Genomic DNA, 8,779 nt, shown 5'->3' with positions numbered 1-8,779 from the left:
CAGTGGTGATTGGTGAGGATGAATGGTGAGTAGTGAGGGTGAGGTTGTGTGGTGAGGGTGAGTGGTGGTTGTGACGGTGAGTGGTGAGGGTGAGTGGTGAGGCTGAATGGTGAGGGTGAATGGTGAGAGTGAGTGGTGAGGGAGAGTGGTGAGGGTTAGTGGTGAGGGTTAGTGGTGAGGGTGAGTGGTGAGAGAGATTGGTGAGGGAGATTGGTGAGTGGTGAGTTGTGAGGGTAAATGGTGAATAGTGAGTGGGAGTGGTGAGTGGTGAGGATGAGTGGTAAGGGTGAGTTGTGAGTGGTGAATGGTGAGGGTGAATGATGAGCACAGTCAATATGCACTGCTGTTATCATACCAGGTACCACCACCACAATATGTACTCCTCTCATCATAGCAGGTACCAACACAGCAGTATGCACTGCTGTAGTGATAGCAGGTACGACCTCAGTCGGTATACACTGCTGTAGTGATAGTAGATACTGCTATCGAGTTGGTAGATACCGCTATAGTAAATACTAAAACAGTCAGTATATACCACTACAGTCAGTCAATACTGCTACAGTCAGTATATACTACTATACAGTCAGTACATACTGCTACGGTGAGTAGCTACTAGAGTCAGTAGATACTATTAAAGAGTGAGTAGATACTGCTATAGATTTTGTAGTTACTACTATAGTCAGTGGATACAACTATAGAGTCAGCAGATACTATACAGTTAGTCGTTACGAGTATATAGTCGGTAGATACTACTGTAGGCCCAGTAAATACTACTATGGTCAGTAGTTATTACAGTCACTAAATACTACTACACAGTCAGTAGCTACTACTGGCTCAGTAGATACTACGGTACAGTCAGTAGATACTACTACAGAGTCAATAGATACCACTTCCTCTGTTGTATGTAAGGTGTTGTTAGTATATATACCTACGAGGGGTAAAGATATTTTTTGAGGGGGGTGGGGGGGGGAGACCACAATTTTCGGAAACATTTTGACATCAACTATTTACCCCACACTTTCTACAACTTTTTGGACTTGTGAAAGCCTCTTATATATTTGTTGGTGGAGAAATGTACAAACAGCCCACCGGGCTTTGACAATACCTTAGTATCTGTGTATATATATGTAAGGTTTTTAAGAAATATATTTTTCACCCGGGCAAAGCCGGGTACTTCTGCTAGTACAGTATATAATTTAACGCTGGGTTTGTCTATGGCAGCATATAGTACGGGGTGAGTGTGAAATGGACTCGAACCTGCACCTCTGCATTGCAAGTGCAGTGAGCTGACGCCCCCCGCGTGTGGAGGGTAAAGTTGTGGGTACACCCACCCCGCTCCAACGGGTCTGGACCAGCGTGGAAGAGTAGACCAAATACCCCACATCGCGGCCTCTAGTGGAGGCCATTGCTGCCACGACAACAACTCCGTCCCTCCAGATACAAAACAACTAAATGTAACTCATCCCATCAGCCACAATCTGGCAGTGCCTCTCCTCATCATCAGCAGCAGCAGGCCGCGCTCTGCTTGGAGCAGCGCCGTGAACTCAGCAGGCGCCCAGAGCGTAACGGCTGTGAGCCAGGCGCCTCCTCTGCCTCCCCTCTCCACCACCGCCACTGCTGATGTGTCCACACGGTGCAAGGTTCTCACCTTGTTCGGGCTGAGTCGATGTAGAGGAGGACCAGCCAGCGAGCCGCCGCTTCAGCAGCGACGGTGGCCGCGAGCGGGAATCCAAAACAGCCGCTCGCCACCCACAATGCACAGCGCTGCCTCCACTCGCCCCGGCCTCGGCGGGGGGAGGGGCGGGGGAGAGGGGGCGGGGCGAGGGGGCGGGGGAGAGGGGGCGGGGCCAGGGGGTGGGCATGGGGGGGGGCGAGGGGGGAGAGGGGGCGGGGCGAGGGGGCGGGGCGAGGGGGTGCGCATGGGGGGGGGGGCTCAGGGCTCCACGTCTCGGTGGGCGTGGTCACCTGGTACCGCCCCCTCGTCTCGAGCCACGCGCTTCCCCCTGGCAGTTGGTCCGTGAGAGAGGCGGGGAGAAACTCTGGCGAAGGTGAGGAGTGGATCCTCGCTGTGGGTGGGTGGTGCGGTGGTGCGAGTCTGTGTGTGTGGTGTGAGTCTGTGTGTGTGTGAGTCCGTGTGTGTTTGTATCCGTGTGTGAGTCTGTGTGTGTGTGGAGTGGTTAACGCGCTGCGCTATGAACCCGGTGACCCAGAATTGGATTCCCGCTCAAGGTCAACACCAGTGACGATTATATAAACCGGTCCTGGGCCTCCCCTAGGTCGACTCAGCCTCAAATGCCTACCTGGTGTGGTGTGTAAATATCGCCACTCGGAGACAAAGGCGGCCGGGCGTGGTGTTGGCCACCCACGCCCTCGTGTGCTGTTCCGGCCTTCATAGGTGATGCTGGCTAACAGCACTTGCCCCAACAGTTTATTTCAGCTATAAGGGGGATCTTTATCTTTGATGTTCGTGGTGGTGTTGGTGGTAGTGTTGTTGGTGGTGTTGATGGTGGTGTTGTTGGTGTTGATGGTGGTGCTGTTGGTGTTGTTGGTGGTGTTGGTGGTGGTGCTGTTGGTGTTGTTGGTGGTGCTGGTGACGGTGTTGATGATGGTGATATTCTTGTTGGTGGTGGTACTGGTGTTGTTGGTGGTGATGTTGATGGTGTTAGTGGTGTTGGTGTCTGTGGTGGTTCCAACGATCCATCCTGGGTTTAACCTAGCTGGATTGTGTGAGGAGCTCACAAATCCTTGAAGGATCTGGACACATTCCCACCATATGGACTGATGCTGTATGGGAGGATGTTGAGTTGAGTAGACTTGTGAAAGACTGGTACCAGTGGTGTAAATAGCATCCTTCACGAGGAAGCTCGTGAAGGAGGCTACTGGACAGTTGGAGGCAGTCTGCCTCCTACAACAACTGAGGGCAGAGGAGTGACGCTCACAACGAGTGGCGGATAAAATTCGGCAAGTTGGCACAGTTGGGCATACAGCTGGTGTATCTACCAAGCATCTCAGCCAACCTTTGGAACCTGGGTCTGTCCCGTGACATCTTGTCAGCGAGCCTTCGACACTTCGCGTGGCCTGAAAGTGCACCTGGCCTGGCACAGGTGCCGTGGTGACATCATCGCTACTTAGTGGCGAATGTCGGTTGTTGTTTTTGTGTTTCGTGTTGTGAGTGATTGTGTTGATGATGTGGGTTCATGGTGTGAGTCCGCATTGTGACTTGACTCGTGTTGAGATGTGGGTGCCATCACACCCCCTCGACTCTATGTGATCCTCGGCTTCATCTCCTGCTTCGCACGCAGAGACCTGGACTGCGCGAGAGACGCTATTAGTTCTGTGCACCCTGCTCTGCAAGTTGCCACCATGGAGGTACGTGTGGCTCTTCGGCTCGTGTGGTGAAGTATTAATGGACGTGTGCTCTCCATTCCGCGTGTGGCTACCTGTCACCTATCCATACACCTAAGTGTGCATCTGCTTGGCTGCCTGAGTGTGTGTGCATCTATCAGAGTATCTCCCCAAGATCCTCTCTGTGTACCTGCCTTTCTACGTTTTAATAATCTACTGTACTTTTATCTATCCACTACTGGATAAAGGCCTCCTTCCTTGAGACCCTGCTACCCCTCACGATCCTGCGATGGAATAATCCACCAAGCACCGATTTTGTCGCTCCATCTTTCTCGCAGCCGTCCTCTCAGACATGTTCCGATACTTGGCTGCACCTCCGTCATTGTTCTAGACCATCAACCATCGTTGTTCCTCGTGGCCGTGGCATGTCCTGGCCCAGCCCTACTTCTCTTAACAGTTTGAAGGATGCCATTAACCTGCGTGTGTCCTTTAAATACACACGTGTCTCATTGTTAATCCAAGTGTGACATCTGACATTGGCCAAATATCCGAACGCTGAGAACTGACATCTCAGCAGGACCCTCCTGAATGTGGAGCCCAGGATCTCAGAGATCCTGGCTCAGTGCTCGCCGCTTTCACTATCCCCCACATCTTGCTAAAGCCTATGTGGTGGACCTTTGTCTTTGTGTGTGTGTAGATGAGCCAATCTGGAGAGGCGAGGAATAAGGGCGAATTTTGTACCACGTGGAGGGCGCTGTCCTCAGAGGGCACCGCCTCCATCTGCATCAAATCACCGCAAGGTAAGAACAGGAATGAGGGATGTCACAGAAGGCCATGGTGAATGGTGGAACATCCCGATGGCCATGTTGCATGGTGGATGTCACAGTGGCGATGATGCATTGAAGATTTCATAGTGGCCATGATGCATGAGTGATATCCAGGTGGCCAAGTTGCATGGGGGACTTCATGTTGGCAGTGTTGTATGGGGGACTTAATGGTAGCCATGTTGCATGGGGGACTGCATGATGGTGGCCCTGTTGCATGGGGATGATTATTTGTGCTCTGGCCCCAGCACATCACACGCTTTCAGATGCGCTTCCGATATTAGGAAGCCACTGGAGCTATACACTTCTAAATCATCTAAATTGAAAACTAATTTCTTGAGAACTTATTTGGGGCATCAAGTCCGATTTAGTTACATTTAATTTGTACCCCAAAGCACCTCCATATTCCGTCACTAAGGCCAGAACGGTGGGGAATGAGGCCTTCGAATTTGGGTGATGAACAGGCGTCGCCACCCCACGCCAGCAGGGGGCGGCATAAGGGTAGCCGGTTCGTGAAGACCCGGCCCACGCCGCCTGGAACCCCCCTCCCACCTTCTCGGAGCTCCGGACCCCAGCAAGCCTCCCGAGGAAGATGCTGAAGGAAAGCGCTGGTGCGTTCACGGAGGATCGCAGCTTCCCAGGTCCGCGCTGCCAGGGTCACCTTGTAGGGGAAGTGTGGCCACCGAATGGAGAACTTGGCAACTTGTGAGGAGACGGAGCATTGTAGGAGAGGAGCGCAAGGAGGGGGATGGAGGTCAGACGTTGCACGAGATGAGGCGAGTCACGTCTGAATGCCTACGGGATGGAGGAGAGCACCGGCCTCGCTGAAACTGGGGGCTTCCATTCAAAAGAATCGACGAGATTAAAAAAAACAAGGAAAAAAATCGAGCGTGTTGTGAGGATTTATAGACAGTGGAGAAGTATCAAGAGGCGTGATAAGGGAGGGTGGCTTGCTACAAGGGGTAGGAGTGGCCCTTCATCGCGCCTTCTTCTCTCGTGATTAGACTGCTCTTTCTCTCCATCGCGACGCTCAATGTTTACTTTCAGCCGGAACGCTCCGGATCGCTTACACCGGGAATAATTTTGCACTCGCACTCACCAGCGTGGTGAAATATGATCAAATGTCCCCCATTGTTAACGCGACGTACAGGAGGGACCTTCAACCGTTGTTGTGCTGAGAATGACTGGAATGGATTTTATTTTTGACGCATGCTGCAGTATCCTGCATTTGGGGAGTGGCGGTGCAGTGATTGGTGGTCTCAAGCTGCATTTCCAAGAGGGTCCTGAGGGCAGGAGCTGAATTGGTCGTCGTGTGTGGCAGGAAACTGGAATGCCCGAACAAAGCCTACGTATATGGAGGGGCTAACACCCAAGGAACTAATTTTATTTTTGTTCATCAGACAGCCCCAAAGACCCACACACACAAAACAGCCAGCAAAAAACATGACTATTAAATGTGTCACCGATAAAGAGATAATAAGTGTCTTGAATCGAGCACGGTTATAGGAATATTGGAAATACAGGGGGTAAAGTTTACGTGTGTCTGTGCGTATATTGTGTCGTGTCGGATGTGTGAGGAATTCCACTTCAGCCTTTGCAGTCTGTCACGAGAATTATGAAATGCTCCACATGACACCCAAGTTTTCAACAAAAGCTGGTAACGAGACAACGACGCACACATCTGCAGCCTTCTCTCTCAAGTGATATAATTTTGCTAAGTTCATTCCGAGCCTACGTTGATCCCCCATTGCGATGTCTCCCAAGAACTTTAAACAACCCGCCGAGCCCTCCCAGCCACCGTCGTGTTCCGATCGAGCCTGGCGACACGTGGCTCGGCAACGCGAGCCTTCGATTGATAACGGGGCGCAGGAGCTCACTCAGCAGACTCCCTCGCGGCATCGCGGCGATGACTACAGCCTCAAGCTAAACAAGCACAGAACCTGCAGATCGCTGTGACATGGAAAGCGCAGTTCATTGTAAAGATGAAACCGTGGGAGCGCAGCGTGCGTTGTGCACATTTTCCTAGGAGTAGCCCTCGTTTACAGGAGAACATAACTACGTGTAATGCACGTACAGGAGAACATAGGTCCGTGTCACTCGACCACTTCGAGCATGCTGTTTAAGGAACTACCCTCCTCACGGTGAGTATTAATTTATAAAAATGTCAGGATAATTTTTCAACTGGTCTTGTGCACGAGTGGTTTAAGTCAAATCCATTGGTGCTAAACTAGTTATGCGTTGACAGACGTGACATGTTGCCTCCACCACGAGCAGCTTCCATTTGGGAAAGATGAGTGCACAGACACTCCTGGGCTTAAACACGTTTATGGCCAAGTAATGGCAGTGGTGCCTAAACGCGGAACAAAAACACAACATTAATTTATAATACCGGTCCCTCCTTCATAGCGGGGATAGCCTGGTGGGACAGTGGGTTTTTGGATTATTAGATCAGCCTAGCTGGCAAGGTTATAGGGTCATTTGGTGGATCAGTATTTTGGCAGTAAGTTACCAGGTTAGAGTGTTTATTGGATCAGTAGGTCAGCTGGTGATCCGGTGGATAGGCTCGAAGTCAAATGGGTCGATTGATGGGTCAGAGTTTCACCAAGTCGGTGTATTGTATTGGCTTCGGTGTCTTATAGAGTCAGAGGGTGGGCAAGTCGAGTGTCGGGTTCATATATATTGTTGCGAAAGTATTTTATTGGGTCATAGGATGGGGTGGCGAGTTATCGGTCTGTAAGTTATTTGGTCAGTGTGTCAGGATGATGCGTGTTGGGTCATTTACTCGGTGGGGGTACCCATGGGCTGGCGGTCAGGTGGGGGTCGTCCGTCGGGTTGGTGGTTTGGCCGTTCGGTGGCCGCGACGTCATCCGGCCATCCGTGCAAGCGTGGGTGGAGCAGCCCGTCGGCGAGACGGCTCTTCTCCTGCTCGTACCTCTGTACCAGCTGCCTGCCGGAGTTGACTAGAGCCTCGGCTCGCACTGCCATCTCCTCGTAGCGCTCGCTCAAAATGCGGAGAGACACTAGTGCCAGCGTCACAAGCGTGGTGGCACCAGCAGTACCCTGAACCGAGCAGAGCCCGGACTCCACACGCACTTGGGCCGACCAGACCAATAAACAAAACAAAACTAGCTTCGACCCTAACTGCGCGATTGTTAATCACGCCACGCGATACGCACCTGATAAAAGCGCCAAGTTGCATGCGTGAGAAGTTATTATTTCCAATCGTTCAATATATTTGACATTTAGGCCCATGGTGGTGATGGTCAATGTGACACTGGTGTGGCAGGTTGGTTTGCTAGCCACCCCTACCACGCGAGACCGCAGCTAACAGAGCACACAAAACGTAATAAGTTATTACATTTCATCATTAAACGGAGAATAATTGAGAAACAATACGAATCATATCAAGACCATACAAATTATCTGATCAGGAATCGAATAGTGGCCTCGCAATGAGAGTAGTTGAGTTGCTGGGGAGGGAGTGGGGTGGAATGCCGGCCCCTTGTGAGCACCACAAGAAGCCGAGGGCAGAATAAAAGCGCGATACTGCCGTCGGTAGCGTCAGCGCAACAGACTTCACGACCAAGACCACATCTCATGGGCTGCTTCCACTCGCTCAAGAGGATGCCGAGAGTTTCTTGACAGTCTAATTGGGGACAGTGAAAACACAGGGGTTGTCAGATATTGCCACACTCGGAATGAGGAAACTGAGAAGTGATGGGAGTGGAGGTGGAGGGCATTTGTTCCAAAGAGGACGTCGCCGATACGTTCCACGTCCTCATTGGGGTTTCCTTCTGGCTCCCCGTGCGCGACCGTGAGGCTGAGCTCGCCCGAGTCTTGGGCCATGCGACCCGCGCTCTGTGGTGGCGACATGTGGGCAGAGAGCCGCGTCACTCAAACAATTGCTCGGTCACCAACTCAAGAGGACAGAGATCCCTCCCATCGCCTCAAGAGACCGCCGGGGCAAATGTTGCGAGCGAACATCTGCTAAGGCCGGGACGGCACATGAGGGGGTGAAGTGGCCAGCACGGAGTGGGTGGCCAGAACTAGGCCCGGCTCACTCTGTCTCCCCAGTGACCAACCCTTGCCTCCATTCGGACGAATGGCCAAGTGAGGGAACAGCTGATGGGAAGCAGGTGGCCAGGGTGGGTTGATGAACAGTCAGCTGGATGAGTTCTGAACATGTTGCAGGTTGGTGTATAGAGACAAGGGTTAAAGGGTGACCGATAATAACAAAATGTGAAAGCTGCCTTCTGTTTACCCAGGAGAGCCCTACTGAGTCTTAAGACATTATCAGGAGGCTCCCGCTAAATTGGAATGTTTGGCCAATTGAATAGAGTGGTGCATGTGGGAAGAAACGGTACCAAGTAGAACGCCATGCATATGACAAGGATGTACCTCAATGATACGGATAGATGGAATCAAGAATCCATCGATGCACGCCTTCGACTAGTCATCTGGTGGCCTAAGCCCACAACACCCGGTATTCCCAGGGAGTCTCCCATCTAAGCACTAAGCCCAGGCCTGCTTACTCTCCCAGAGTCAATGAGATTGTGTGGTGTATTCAAAGCCATTGGGTTGAAGGTAATCGACAGGCAGAGCGAGTGGTG

The 8,779-nt window shown here is 51.8% G+C and overlaps 1 long non-coding RNA gene across 2 annotated transcripts; it reads left to right on the top strand.

The window, feature by feature from the left end:
* Positions 1 to 1,984: 1,984 nt before the first annotated feature.
* LOC133358457 (uncharacterized) lies at positions 1,985 to 5,728 on the top strand. Of its 2 annotated transcripts, none has more exons than XR_009757086.1 (4): positions 1,985 to 2,048; positions 3,303 to 3,369; positions 4,043 to 4,145; positions 4,634 to 5,728. It is a non-coding gene; the product is annotated as an uncharacterized LOC133358457 (long non-coding RNA). The 2 variants fall into 2 exon arrangements; XR_009757085.1 differs by having other exon boundaries at positions 2,032 to 2,072.
* Positions 5,729 to 8,779: the final 3,051 nt, after the last annotated feature.

This window comes from Lethenteron reissneri, chromosome 62, assembly GCF_015708825.2.
Source record: "Lethenteron reissneri isolate LAM-NWPU_2019-01 chromosome 62, ASM1570882v1, whole genome shotgun sequence".
In the NCBI taxonomy this organism is placed as follows: domain Eukaryota; kingdom Metazoa; phylum Chordata; class Hyperoartia; order Petromyzontiformes; family Petromyzontidae; genus Lethenteron; species Lethenteron reissneri.
The sequence above is the reverse complement of the archived record's forward strand: the minus strand, read 5'-3'. Positions and strand labels throughout refer to the sequence as shown.